Consider the following 15809-nt stretch of genomic DNA (forward strand, 5'->3'; position numbering starts at 1 on the left):
AGACACAGCAAACCTTCTTGCCACATCTCGCATTGATCTGCCTTCCTGGATGTGCTGCACTACCTGAGCTACTTGTGTGGGTTGTAGACTCCGTCTCATGCTACCACTAGAGTGAAAGCACCGCCAGCATTCAAAAGTGACCAAAACATCAGCCAGGAAGCATAGGAACTGAGAAGCGGTCTGTGGTCCCCACCTGCAGAACCACTCCTTTATTGGGGGTGTCTTGCTAAATGCCTATAATTTCCACCTGTTGTCTATTCCATTTGCACAACAGCATGTGACATTTATTGTCAATCAGTGTTGCTTCCTAAGTGGACAGTTTGATTTCACAGAAGTGTGATTGACTTGGAGTTACATTGTGTTGTTTAAGTGTTCCCTTTATTTTTTTGAGCAGTGTATAAACTGTGCGGGGGGGCACAGTGCAGCCTTTGGTGGATGCCAGGTGCAGATCCAGACATGGATACGAGACCTGCTCAGAAATCTTGCTCTCACAAATGTGTCGTTTCAAAGGACACCTTAATAGTTAGTCAGATATACTTTATAGCCTTCATTGGAAAGGTTATCAACCTGACTGCGTTTGTGGACAGAATAACTGTCAAGTGGAAGATCATTGTGGAAGCAGCAACAGTTTTTTAGGAGTAACAGATGTTACTGTCGCCATGATTATTGATATGTTGACTCCTAATAATACTAATGATGGAATGTCTCAGTATGATAAGTAGAATTATGGTTTTTCTTATCCTTCAGTGGAATGCCAGAAGCCTTTTTGCTAACAGTCAGGAGTTTAAGAAATATGTCATAGATTTAGAGATCAAACCTGAAGTGAGATGTGTTTTAGAAACATGGCTTAGACTACATCTTGATTTTATTATTTCTGGTAATTGTTCAGTCAGATGTGATATATCAATTCGGACAAGGTGGTGGTTGTGCTATGTTCATAAGAGAAGGTGTTGTATATTGTAATGACCTGACTAGATCATAAAGGAACAATTGTCCAGACAGACGATTGAGTTTACGAATTGACGGTTTATTAAACCAACTTTACACAGGCTACTGTTTGGCCGTAGCCCACGCCAAATAAATGAAACCCACAAGCCAATCGTGACCTTCTCTTGTGAAGCCTAGACGTCAAAGAGAGAACAAAGGCTAAACCTGGTCCTAACTTCCAATGCTCCATCCCCCTGCCCAACCCCCCTCCACGCCACTCCACCAACCGCCAGGATGCCCGGCATCAGAACCTTCCAGGCATTCCCGTGATTGGCAAAAAGCAGGTTGATTGGCATGTCGGACCCCGCGAACACTGGTTACTGGTACGTACAACACAACCACCTACTAGCCTAACACATAACACTGTGCGGGTCGCTACAATATTATAATATAACTGAATGTGTGATGGTGGAAATCTACAGTGCAGGTAGAAATATTAAGTTACACAATTTGTACAACCCTTGTCGTCAACTATCTGTAGCGATGTTTGATGAAATATCAAGAGAATTGGGCTCTAGAGAGATATGGTGTGGTGACTTTAATACTCATAATAGTTTATGGGAAAGCACACATGTAGTTACTAATGTTAATATTGTGGAAGATATGATGGAAACAAGCATTAGTATATCTTAATGACAGATGTGGTACAAAAGTTGATGTTAGAGGGGTTACATCCTGCCTGGACCTCGCGATGGCTTCTAACTCTGCATCTACAGTTGAAGTCGGAAGTTTACATGCACTTCTGTTGGAGTCATTAAAACTAGTTTTTAAACCACTCCACAAATTTCTTGTAAACAAACTATAGTTTTGGCAAGTCGGTTAGGACATCTACTTTGTGCATGACACAAGTAATTTTTCCAACAATTGTTTGCAGACAGATTATTTCACTTATAATTCACTGTATCACAATTCCAGTGGGTCAGAAGTTTACATACAGTAAGTTGACTGTGCCTTTAAACAGAAAATTCCAGAAAATTATGTCATGGCTTTAGAAGCTTCTGATAGGCTAATTGACATCATTTGAGTCAATTGGAGGTGTACCTGTGGATGTATTTCAAGGCCTACCTTCAAACTCATTGCCTCTTTGCTTGACATCATGGGAAAATCAAAAGAAATCAGCCAAGACCCAGAAAACAATTGTAGTCCTCCACAAGTCTGGTTCATCCTTGGGAGCAATTTCCAAACACCTGAAGGTACCACGTTCATCTGTACAAACAATAGTACGCAAGTACAAACACCATGGGACCACGCAGCCGTCATACCGCTCAGGAAGGAGACGAGTTCTGTCTCCTAGAGATGAACGTACTTTGGTGTGAAAAGTGCAAATCAATCCCAAAACAACAGCAAAGGAGCTTGTGAAGATGCTGGAGGACACAGGCACAAAAGCGTCTATATCCACAGTAAAACGAGTCCTATATCGACATAACCTGAAAGGCCACTCAGCAAGGAAGAAGCCACTGCTCCAAAACCGCCATAAAAAGCCAGACTACTGTTTGCAACTGCACATGGGGACAAAGATCGTACTTCTGATGAAACAAAAATAGAACTGTTTGGCCATAATGACCGTTGTTATGTTTGGAGGATAAATGGGGAGGCTTGTAAGCCGAAGAACATCATCCCAACCGTGAAGCACAGGTGTGGCAGCATCATGTTGTGGGGGTGCTTTGCTGCAGGAGGGACTGGTGCACTTCACAAAATAGATGGCTTCATGAGGAATGAAAATTATGTGGATATATTGAAGCATCATCTCAAGACATCAGTCAGGAAGTTAAAGCTTGGTCGCAAATGGGTCTTCCAAATGGACAATGACCCCAAGCATACTTCCAAAGTTGTGGCAAAATGGCTTAAGGACAACAAAGTCAAGGTATTGGAGTGGCCATCACAAAGCCCTGACCTCAACCCTATAGATTTTTTTTTTGCAGAACTGAAAATGCGTATGCGAGCAAGGAGGCCTACAAACCTGACTCAGTTACACCAGCTCTGTCAGGAGGAATGGGCCAAAATTCACCCAACTTATTGTGGGAAACTTGTGGAAGGCTACCCGAAATGTTTGACCCAAGTTAATAATTTAAAGGCAATGCTACCAAATACTAATTGAGTGTAGGTAAACTTCTGACCCACTGGGAATGTGATGAAAGAAATAAAAATCTGAAATAAATCACTCTCTACTATTATTCTGACATTTCAGATTCTTAAAATAACATGGTGATCCTAACTGACCTAAGACAGGGAAATTTTACTAGGATTAAATGTCAGGATTTGTGAAACTGAGTTTAATTGTATTTGGCTAAGGTGTATGTAAACGTCCTACTTCAACTGTATGTGTGAATGGAATGGAATCAATGATTCTACTGTTGGATGTGATAATTTCCCGATTTCGTGTACCATGAACTGTGATATTACTCTTCCAGGTAGAGTACCATTCAGAAGTTGGGGCTTTCATAAAGCAGACTGGGAAACATTTGGTGATCATTGCTTAAAGTCTGTTGGACAGTTGTCTTTTGAGAGGCTGGGTGATGTATGTGCTGCCTCTGTGACCTCTGATTTTGAGTGCTGTGAATTGATATGTACCAGTGAGTAAAGTGGGTGGACTGAAGAGTGCTTGAAAAAGTAATAGGGCTTACAGAGTGTTGCGTAGGAATGACTCATGAGGATCTGGTTGAGTTCCAAAGAAAGAGAGTTTTAGTATGTAGAGTCATTAAGTATGTCAAGAGAAATGCATGGAGACAGTTCTGCTCTACAATAGACAGGGGTTCTGAGCTGGGGGATGTATGGTCTATGTGGAAGAAGCAAGTCCACTCGAATTCCAGTTTTGGTTGTGGGTCGAAAAATGGTTGTAACTGATAAAGAAAAAGCGGACTTGTTGGGGAAGACATTTGCTAGGGTACATAGTGGGGTTACTTTGGATGAAGTACAGTACCAGTCAAAGGTTTGGACATACCTGCTCATTCAAGGGGTTTTCTTTATTTTTACTCTTTTCTACATTGTAGAATAATATATTTTATATTTGAAATACTTCAAAGTAGACACCTTTTGCCTTGATGACAGCTTTGCACACTCTTGGCATTCTTTTCAAGCAGCTTCACCTGGAATGCTTTTCCATCAGCCTTGAAGGAGTTCCCACATATGCTGAGCACTTGTTGGCTGCTTTTCCTTCACTCTGCGGTCCAATTCATCCCAAACCATCTCCATTGGGTTGAGGTCGGGTGATTGTGGAGGCAAGGTCATCTGATGCAGCAATCCATCACTCTGCCTCATTGTCCTGTTGAAAACAAATGATAGTCCCACTAAGCACAAACCAGATGGGATGGCGTATTGCTGCAGAATGCTGTGGTAGCCATGCTGGTTAAGTGTGCCTTGAATTCTAAATAAATCACTGACCGTGTCACCAGCAAAGCACCCCGACACCATCACACCTCCTCCTCCATGCTTCACGGTGGGAACCACACATGCAGAGATCATCCATTTACCTACTCTGCATCTTACAAAGACACGGTGGTTGGAACAAAAAATCGAACATTTGGACTCATCAGACCTAAGGACAGATTTCCACCGGTTTAATGTCCATTGCTCGTGTTTCTTGGTCCAAGCAAGTCTCTTCTTCTTATTGGTGTCATTTAGTAGTGGTTTCTTTGCAGCAATTTGACCATGAAGGCCTGATTCACGTAGTCTCCTCTGAACAGTTGATGTGTCTGTTACTTGAACTCTGTGAAGCATTTAATTGGGCTGCAATTTCTGAGGCTGGTAACTCTAATGAACTTATCCTCTGCAGCAGAGGTAACTCTGGGTTTCCTTTCCTGTGGCGGTCCTCGTGAGAGCCAATTTCATCATAGCGCTTGATGGTTTTTGTGACTGCACTTGAAGAAACTTTCAAAGTTCTTGACATTTTACGGATTGACTGACCTTCATGTCTTGAAGTAATGATGGACTTTAATTTTTGTTTGCTTATTTGAGGTGTTCTTGCCATAATATGGACTTGGTCTTTTACCAAATAGGGTTATCTTCTCTACCTTGCCACAACACAATTAAGTGGCTCAAACGCATGAAGAAGGAAAGAAATTCCACAAATTAACAAGGCACATCTGTTAATTAAAATCTATTCCAGGTGACTACCTCATGAAGCTGCTTGAAAGAATGCCAAGAGTGTGCAAAGTTGTCATCAAGGCAAAGGGTGGCTATTTGCTTATCACTTTTTTGGTTACGGCATGATTCCATATGTGTTATTTCATAGTGTTGATGTCTTCACTATTATTCTACAAATGGAGAAAAAATAACTAAAAAATAAAGAAAAACCATTGAATGAGTGTGTCCAAACTTTTGACTGCTACTGTATATAAACAATGCAGGTGTGAGATTTTAAATGCTCATGTTAATGTGTATAAGAAAAGGGATAATGTTGACTCTTCTTTGGATGCTGATTTTACCATGCGTGATATGCGTTCAGCCGTAATAGGCTGTGGATATACAGCCCCAGGTCATGATCAGTTGTGCTATGTAATGTTTAACTATCTACCTGATGAGGTCATACATGTTCTACTGGTATTATTTAATACGATTTGTAGTGAGGGGGTTATACCTTCTGGTAGGAAACGTGCCGTAATATTACCTTTTGTAAAGCCTGGTAAAGACCCTTCATGTGCTGATAGTTATAGACCAATAGCACTGACCACTAACTCATGGAAAAGATTATAGTCAATAGGTTGTCATATTTCCTTGAACTTAGAGGTTTATTGAGTCGATGTCAAAGTGGATTCCATAAAGGTAGATCTACTTTGGATGCATTAGTAAAGGTGAGCAATGAAGTTGAAAAAACTCTGGTCATGAAAGACGTAATGGCTTCTGACTTTTTTGACATTGAAAAGGCTTATGACACTATGTGGAGAGAAGGCCTACTGATTAGATATCTGGGTTTTGTCCTTATTTAATCACTCTTTTCGAGTTAAAATAGGATCCATTTCATGATGCCTATGGAGATGACAATGGTATTCCACAAGGCAGTACTATCAGTCCTATTTTGTTCAACATTATAATTAACTATGTGTTTTTGAATGTAGGTAGGTGTGTTCGGGCTTCCCTATATGCTGATAATGGAGCTATTTGGAAGAGGGGAAGGAATGTTTCTTGTGATCAAATCTTTTCAACAAGCTATAGTGGATGTTGAAAGATGGTCGATTGACTGGGATTTTAAATTGTCAGTGGCGAAGTCTTGTATGCTCTTCTCGAAGGAGAAAGTTACTGATAATATATTGTTGTTTCTGTTTGGACAGGCTATGGGGAGGGTTTCTAAGTACAAATATTTGGGTCTATGGTTCAATGAGCAATATACATGGAAAGATCATGGCATAAATGTTGAAACAATGTGTAAGAAGGTGGTGAATTGTTGATGGATATTTATAGAGCTCTGATCAGGACGACAATTGATTACGGGTGTATAGTTTATGGAACTGCGGCGAAGACTTGGCTTCAGAAGCTGGACAGAATCCCGTATATAGCTTTAAGGATATGTATGTGCCTTACTAGTGGAGGCAGGTGAGATGCCGGTTGAAAAACTGTGAGGTTGAGCATCCTACTGCTATTGTTCTAGATGACGGTAGGGAATATGCTAGTAGACAAGACAGTGGTTTTGGTTGGACAGTTGGAAAGCGATGCTGATGAGAGTGGTTTGAGGGAGTTAGAGGTTTGCCCTTCTGTGGTGATGGGGGGGGGATGTTCTTCCATGGTGCTCCCAGATTCTGTTGTTGATCTAACCTTGGTAGAGAAAATGAAAGATTGGTCAGAAGTCAGTGATATAGGGAAACTGGTTGACAATTACATGCTTTTTTTACTGCTTTTCACTGATGGATCCAAGGACTCAGATTGTAAGTGCATAGGAGCAGGTGTTTACACTCCTAAATTTGATGTGCAGATATGTAGAAGACGAACAGATGAACTGTTTAACTATTGCCGATAATAGTTGCCTTCCAGTGGGTGGTTGGACGTACAACCTATTAGAATTAAATTATGATCACATTCTCTGTCTTTATTGAATAGTTTATCTTCTGGTAAATGTAATAGGAGTGACCTACTATTGGAGGAATTAATGTTATTGTGGAGAATTGAGAGAATGGGTGTAGTAGTGAGATTCTGCTGGCTCCCAAGACATTTGGGTGTGGAAGGGAATGAAATTGTAGACCAATTACCCAAAAGCGCTTTGAAACTAGATCTTGATATGAATGTTACACTGTGTAGAGGTGAGGCCAAACGTAAGATCAGAACAATTTTTATAGATGTGTGCAGAAGAGATGGGACTCTGAGCACAAGGGTCAACATTATATGCCCTCCAAAGAAAGGTGTGTGGACTAAGATTCAAAGGTCAGATTAGGAAGGAAGAGGTGGTGTTTTCTCGATTGCGCTTAGGACATTGTACATTGAACTCATTACATCTGGTTGGCAAGCATGTGATTGGTTTGTCTGGATTGTATGTTCAATGAAATGGTGGATCATGTGTAATTATATTATTGTAAGTTTGTTGAAGAGAAGGAATTGAAATGTAGGGTCATTGAGGTTGGACGGGGTTGGGGTAGTTTGGAAGGGATTTCGGAGATTGGGGAGGTTCTATTTGAAGTTAGTGGGGCTCTTTTTTTATTTTCTCAGAAGTACTGAGTTAGGTAGGAGGATTTAGAAATGTTGTAAACCATGATTGACCACACACTCCAGCACAGTAGATGGCGACATGCACCTTTAACGATGGTTTGCGGACCGCCATTATTTCATAGGAGAATACTAAACGCCTACTGCAAAGTACATTTCTAATAACTATAAAAAATAATGTTAGTTTGCAGGAGAAGGATTGTACTGACTTTCAAGAATGTCTGAATTGCTTCTCTTTGCTTTTCTGGTTGGATGGGAAGTTTCATCCAATTTTTTAATATCTATAGGAGTGCAAGTTGTGAAGCTCTCAGTGACTTTCAATGTGCCACCGTCATAGGGTGCCACCTTTCCAACAAGTCAGTTCGTCAAATTTCTGCCCTGCTAGTGCTGTTATTTTGAAGTGGAAACATCTAGAAACAACTATGGCTCAGCCTCGAAGTGGTAGGCCACACAGGCTCGTCTGTTCTTGGTTGCAACACTCACTACCGCTTTCCAATCTGCCTCTGGAAGCAACATCAGCACAAGAAATGGGATTCCATGGCCGAGCTGCCGCACACAAGCCTATGATCACCATGAGCAATGCCAAGCGTCAGCTGGAGCATGTAGCTGTCATCTGATATCTGTTAAAATGGGCCCACATTATTCTAGCAATCTCTACATCCTATTCATTTTATCAAGTATTTACCTAGAATTGAGCTTTTCTTAGAAACAAGTCAGTGGGCTGCTTATTTGGAACAGATTATTGTCACAGGTGGAACCAATTGTAAATAACCAAGAGATCTCATTGGCTTGTTTAGAAGGGGGAGCCCAATTCTGTTTCTCCCCCTTCTCTGCGAGTCCACTCTCCCTAGTGCATAAAAAAATAAATGATTGGTTTTATGGTGGGAAGTCCCTAGCTAGCCTATACTTCGAACAATCAAATGCTTTAAATAATTACAAATCATTGAAGTGGAGTACACTGTGCACAAGTTAACACTTTGGGGATGGGGAGAAATGGAATTGGGCTCTAGTTGATTTATGAACTCTTTTCTTTTTGTTTGAGGTGCTGCCACAGACAGGAAGTGACGCAGTCCAGAGGTATGGTTGTTTCCTGTTTGCCCAGAGCATGGCCAGAGATACTGTATATATTGACAAGATTGTCTTGTCTCCTCCCTAACAAATGCAGGAAGGCACACGGTCTGCTTATCGCTGTATTACCAAGTCAATAGATTTTGATAGGCATGGATCCTCTCATTTCGCCTCTTCCTCTCTTGCAATTTTGATTACTCGTCCTAATCCCAAATCGACCCCTAGGCCTAAACCCTAAGCTCTATGCACTTGTGGAGATCTGAGATGTTTTGACAGGTGTAAGTGTAAAGGACGTCAGTGGGGACACTTCAGGCGGAGGAGTAATTTTCACACATTCACCCCTCAAACATACTCAACAGTGATCCCAGCGTTGAGCGCAAATGTAGATTGGGTCACAGCACTACTGTGAAGGACGTTTTCGCTGCTTGCTTAGCGAGTACAGCTTCTTTCCGATTCGGCCCATACCTGGTGCGAACTCGGGACTTCTGACTTGCTAGCACACATGACAGTCCTCCTGAATTTTTTTTTTTACCAGTCGGCACCACCCGAACAGCTAGCTATTCGCCGGCACAAGTGGGGACACTTCAGGCTGAGGACTAAGTTTCACGCATCCCCATGTGCTACATAAGCAAGGGGTAGTGCAGTGTTAGCACACAGTTACAGTGCCTTCAGAAAGTATTCACACCTCTTGACTTTTTCCACGATTTGTTGTGTTACAGCCTGAATTTAAAATGGATTAAATTGAGATTTTCTTTAACCAATTGCCTACACACAATACCCCATAATGTCGAAGTGGAATTGTGTTTTTAGACATTTTTACAAATTCATTCAAAATGAAAAGCTGAAATGTCTTGAGTCAATAAGTATTTAACCCCTTTTAATGCAAGCTTAAATTAATTCAGGAGTAAAAAAATATATATATATTTGAAAGGAAATGACTGTTATATCGAAACTCCCTCTAGCTCTAGCCCATGCCTACACCAATCCAATGCTTTTATATTTGTTGTCAGTACTGAACGAGCGCTCCTGTTTAATCCCATTTACATTGCCTCTAGCTGGATCCTGCAAACCTTAACCAGCAGGTCATAGCAGGCCGGAATGAAGAAAACACTACATGTTACGCATTCATTTGCAACACAAAGAAGAGTATATATTGTTTACAAGCTGATACATTTTGTAAGGTTCCACAAAAGTTGAAGGTTATTGAACAAACATATTAAATAAGAAAATCTATAACCAATTGCGCTCTAATAGACACTAGATGGCGGCATTTATTCACCATGACACTGGGAGGTAGCCCTTTGCTTCCCAACTGTTCAAGGGGTGGAATTTCACTCTTGGATGTGCTGAAGCACTAAGTAAGTTTATAAGAATAATGTCCTGCATTGTGACTTGTAGAATAACCCTTAAATATCAGACCATAAAGGTGATTACCAGGTTGTTTTTGTAAAATATAATTTAATGCTGGCAAAATATAGATGTACCAATGTTTTCTAGGTGCCCGTACTTGCCTGTAGGCTTACTGTGTACTTTGAATTGTGGAATGGTGATGACTATGGACTGTCAAATGCTGCTTTTAGATCTATTTCTGAATTTTACAGAAATATAATATAGCTTTGTTTGACACTATTGGTTTTATCAAAATAAAATGTCTGCATATTTGTTTTTATCAGATCTGCTGTCCGTTTGGAATTCATTCTAAGTCGGACACCAAGGCCGAAAACGAATCAATCTGGTTACTGTTTCCTGGACACCTGGTATTCAAACCAGTTAATGAGGGCTTCAGCAACAACAACTGACAGGGAACTGGGGCCTAGTCTTTCAGTCTAATACAAGACAAGCATTACAGTTACAATAATAATCCAAATCTACATAAATAGGCATATTGATGAGCAATTCTTAATTTCTAAAGCATGTGTAAACAAGCACTTATAATCAGGTACCATCATGATTTTATAGGCCACTGTAAAAACTGTAAGCTATATTTTTTAATGTCTAACAAAATAAGTTTGATCAATGTTGCATTCATATCTCCTCTGTCCATTACAATGTCCATTCCTTCTAGATTTCAGCAGTAGAGCTGACCCCTAACCAGTGTAGATGTCAAGAGAAGCCAGGCTTCCAAAAAAAACCAAATAAAATAATTTATCTTTCATCTCTCTGTGTTTCAGAATTTTCCTTCAATTCACAAGAGGCTGAATTTATCTCACCGGAGAAAGCATCTGAGCGAGTGAAACAGCACCCCTCTGTCTCTCTAGGTTTAGGTCATCTATCTGATGCTGTCTGGTCCAAACAAGTATGACATTGTTGCCGAACGTAGCATTGAATAGAATGAAAGGGAAGCCAGTGAGCAATTGGCCTCCCTTGATCAACAAAAGTATAAAACATTTGCCATTCAGCATTGAGCTAAACTGAGCTAGCTCAACTGTGAATGGTCCTGGTGCACCAAAAAAAAGTGTCAAGGGAAGCCAACTTAGGGTTATAAGTCAATTGACAGAAACAACTTGAATTGTTGCATCTTGTTGTGTTGTTGCCCTCTATTAATGCTGCAGTAGTTTATGTGTCGGGGGGTTAGGGTCAGTTTGTTATATCTGGAGTACTTCTCCTGTCCTATTCGGTGTCCTGTGTGAATCTAAGTGTGCGTTCTCTAATTCTCTCCTTCTCTCTCTCGGAGGACATGAGCCCTAGGACCATGCCCCAGGACTACTTGACATGATGACTCCTTGCTGTCCCCAGTCCACCTGGCCATGCTGCTGCTCCAGTTTCAACTGGCCTGGGCCCTAGGACCATGTCCCAGGACTACCTGACATGATGACTCCTTGCTGTCCCCAGTCCACCTGGCCATGCTGCTGCTCCAGTTTCAACTGTTCTGCCTTACTATTATTCGACCATGCTGGTCATTTATGAACATTTGAACATCTTGGCCACGTTCTGTTATAATCTCCACCCGGCACAGCCAGAAGAGGACTGGCCACCCCACATATGCTCTCTCTAATTCTCTCTTTCTTTCTCTCTCTCGGAGGACCTGAGCCCTAGGACCGTGCCCCAGGACTACCTGACATGATGACTCCTTGCTGTCCCCAGTCCACCTGACTGTGCTGCTGCTCCAGTTTCAACTGTTCTGCCTTATTATTATTCGACCATGCTGGTCATTTATGAACATTTGAACATCTTGGCCATGTTCTGTTATAATCTCTACCCGGCACAGCCAGAAGAGGACTGGCCACCCCACATAGCCTGGTTCCTCTCTAGGTTTCTTCCTAGGTTTTGGCCTTTCTAGGGAGTTTTTCCTAGCCACCGTGCTTTTACACCTGCATTGCTTGCTGTTTGGGGTTTTAGGCTGGGTTTCTGTACAGCACTTTGAGATATCAGCTGATGTACGAAGGGCTATATAAATAAATTTGATTTGATTTGGTGGCTAGCTAGCTAGCTAGCTAGCTAAAATTGTCCGTTTCCTAAAAAAAACATGAATGGAGATAGGGATTTGGACTTGTGACTTTACTTCATTCTCTATACTCGTTAATGAATATAACAGTGATTCTGATCCAACCATTAATTCATCCTTTACTGTGCCCCTGGCATGGACACAGAAGTCAGAACCACAGCCACATCCTATGTAGCTTATGTTGATTGGACTAAATTGTTTTTGCTATATTTTACTTGTCACTGTATTAGATTTAATGATGTTTAATGATGTTGAAATTATGCTGGAATAGTGGAGGCAGCTCCTGTTTTCTTGCTCTTGTTTTTTTGGCGACGTGCGGTAACTCTGTGGTTCTAAATCAATACTTGTTATGTGGTCCGAAAATGTCAGAAACATTTGCTTGACCATGCTTTATGTCATGTAACTGTCTGTTACATGCAATATGCTTTGTGAACTAAACCGGACAGGGGTTGCTTTCCGATTTGTTATAAAACAAAGGTGTGGTTGAATTTATTCTGCCACTGTCATCTTATTGTCTCGGCCTTTAAGACTATTTATACAACGGGTGGGTCTGATGCTGATTGGTTAAACCACATTAACTCTGGCTACATCTATGACATTAAAATGCCTATTTACTCTGTTCCATTTGTCTGCCAATCCGCTGTCTTCAGCTCAGCCAGGCAATTTATAAACTTGATCGCCACTATAAAAAGCATCTAGATATTATCTCACATTTCTTTTAGACTAACATTTAGTTTTCAACAGCGGAGATTTATATAAACCTTGCTGTATGTCTCTCTTGACATTTGCAACATTGTTTCAATATTCAAATTCGATCTCCAGCTGTCGAATAGTAGTGAAAATGTGGGTAGTTGGGATGAGACAGGCAGGCAGCTTTTCTCAGCCAGTCAAAATCATGAATCAGCATCAATTTTTATGGATAGAAAACAGATCAAACTAAACAAAGTGCAGCTAGTTTGCAGTCTTTCCAGCTTCAGAAGTGATTGTGTTAGCTGTGTTGTTGGCTAGCTCCTCTAAACAACAGTGTCCTGACGAGAGAGCACATTTTCTATGCCAGGTGAAATAGCGCCTCATTAGCTGATTGTTATGGATGTATCCAAATAAATGTCACTAGAAAACACCTTATGCAAATGCAGCTACTTTGTTGTTATTCTGGCTGCACTGTTAGTTGGCTAGCTAGCAAGCAAGGGATGCGATTGTTGCTAGCCAGTATGGCAATAGAACATTTAGAACGAATGACAGGGTTGCGTCCATAGATGCAGAACAAAAAGACTTGGTCATGTCTCTGGCAACCAAACCGATAGAACGAACGACCAGCCGGCTTGGGTAGCAACTCTAGATTTGTGTCAAGACTTTATCTTGTGTAAGGATGAAATAGAATGAATAAAAATCATGTTTTTCTTGAAAATATGTAAATCGTTATTAGAATATGTTGGTAACCCGTTGTATAAAAGTGATAATGTCCTCGTAGCCAACTTTGTCTTGGGCCTAACAACACCTGTGTCAATATATCCTCCAAACCCTGGCTTCTCTGGCATTATCACTTAAAATCATGGTCGCAAGGCATATGAATTACCAGGTAATAGAGCAAACAACGCAATTATTGCAACCCAAATGTTGTAATATGCCTTTTTTTCTGGCTTCCCAAGTGATTTCACCAACGCACCGCTACTATCCTTAACCACTGATACAGGATATGATTGTTCTTCCCCTAGTTATTAAGGTTAGGGTTTAGTAGGGTAATCTGATCCAAGATCTGTAGCGACGTGTAACTTCTACCTCAAGCTCATCTGGCACCCTTTTTGTTTTTCCATTGCAAAGACAATTCTGGTCTGATTACAATACTATTGACCTGCACACCCTATCTCCTCCTCCTCTCTTTGGGATGATCACTATCTAATAGTATAAAGCATGATTTATACAATGTTTTTTGGGGGTTATTCAGTCTGGCGAGATCAGTGATCCTCCCAAGCAGGGAGGACTTACAGCGCTTGTTGCTAGGCTGTGGTTCTTTTTAAAGAATATCTTCCACTGCAAAACAGCAAGAGCTATTCTGGCCTTCATCTTATTGGTTGGTGATGGGGGTGGAGTACCAAGGACTGAACACTGAACAGGACATTCAAAATGGCGTTTATGTTATTGCTGCTTTTTGCAAAGCAATGCAGTTACAGTCTATCCATGAATTATTCAGTTATATCTGTATGCAAGAGATTATAACATGGTCAATGTACTGTTCAATAATTATTGAGGTGAATATAGGGCTATGCAACACGTGATGTAATGTGTCTGCTGAAATGTTTAGTGAAATATACAGGACAGGAGGAATTAAAACAAAACTGTGTTTGATATTCAAAACTACAAATTATTTCACTACTGAAGTTTGTTTACATCTTGCCTTTAAATGGTCTTCATAAACACATTTCTTAGGAGGCACACAAAATGTGTATTTAAATGCATAACATAAATAAATAACCCTTTGAGAATACATATTTGGGTAATGTAGGGGAATCTTGCAACAATGTATCCTTCCTCCTTGTAACTAACATTAGATGCATTTCAAAACGTTGAGCACAATGTTGCATATTGACTTCAATTAATATATTAATTGTAATAATGTAAACCTTCCGCGCAGAGGCTCTGCTACCCAGGATGCTGGTGTGTTTCAGAGGAAGTTGTATGCGTTTATGTTGAAAAAGAGGGGGCAGAGCTGTATTGAACAGGATAACAGTTCAGGCAGACGTAGTGAGAAGGACAGACCGAAGAGACGAGCCCACAGCACAGCACAGCACAGCACAGCATGGCAGAGAGAAGCACAACTGTCAGGGAGAAGTTCCCGATAAAATACGAAAATCAGAAAGAAATGCGGCGGCCGCGTGGTAGAAGACAAGGGATAGCGCCCGTCTCACATATGGGTAAGTATCTGAAAGAAAAACACAGTTTTCCCCTGTAAAGGCGCGGTTAGAAGATGTGGCAATATGGTGGTAAGAGCGAGGGTTCGATAGTCTGTTGTAAAAATGGCCATGGTGGGGTCCCCTGCCAAGAATGAAAAGGAAAAACGATTTTCAGACTGGATGTCGGTGCGGTTGAAATTCTAATTCGTGGGATGAGTAGAAAAAATGTGTTGTGTTAGCCTAAGTCAAATATAAAGAAACCTATATGATTGGGTACACTTTCGAGTTCTAGAACCTACGCATTTAAAATGTGCTTTGTCCTTGAAAGGGCATATGCCCTTGTCTGAAATGGACAGAGGAAAATGTAACTAAATTGAGTACACCTTAACATACATGTTTTATTTGAGTGGGTCGAGAGTAAGATGAAAGTATGAATCATTTTGTTGTGATTTCAAGAGATAATATATTATGAGTGAATGTCGATGTTTTTCCATACAACAATTAATTTAAAAAATATATATATTAAAAAAGGCTTTATTGCCAGGTTTAGGAGTTACTTGTTGAAAAACATTCCAGACAGGTAGTTAGGCATAACGTAATATTTTGGCTAATTTGAACAGCAATGAATAATTAATTAAAATTAAGGTAAATCAATATGTTCGATAATGTTCTGTATGTACTTTCTATACATATAACAACAAAGGTTTATTATGTTCAAATGAAACTGCCATGTCTTGAGGAGCATATATAAGCTATTTTTCGAAAATGTAAAATAGGGTGTTGCCTTT

General features: G+C 40.6%; 1 protein-coding gene across 14 annotated transcripts in view; it reads left to right on the forward strand.

Moving 5' to 3' along the window:
• Positions 1-15809, forward strand: part of LOC115134253 (chromodomain-helicase-DNA-binding protein 2-like) — a 56426-nt gene that overhangs the window by 2235 nt on the left and 38382 nt on the right. For 4 of the 14 annotated variants that reach the window (XM_065022556.1, XM_029668039.2, XM_029668038.2 and 1 more), the window contains exons 2-5: positions 1050-1310; positions 8660-8694; positions 10857-10981; positions 11360-15042. The gene's annotated coding sequence lies outside the window, so the exon portion shown is untranslated. The other 10 variants (XM_065022564.1, XM_065022563.1, XM_065022559.1 and 7 more) reach the window with 9 other exon arrangements.

This window comes from Oncorhynchus nerka, linkage group LG9a (assembly GCF_034236695.1).
Source record: "Oncorhynchus nerka isolate Pitt River linkage group LG9a, Oner_Uvic_2.0, whole genome shotgun sequence".
Classification (NCBI taxonomy): domain Eukaryota; kingdom Metazoa; phylum Chordata; class Actinopteri; order Salmoniformes; family Salmonidae; genus Oncorhynchus; species Oncorhynchus nerka.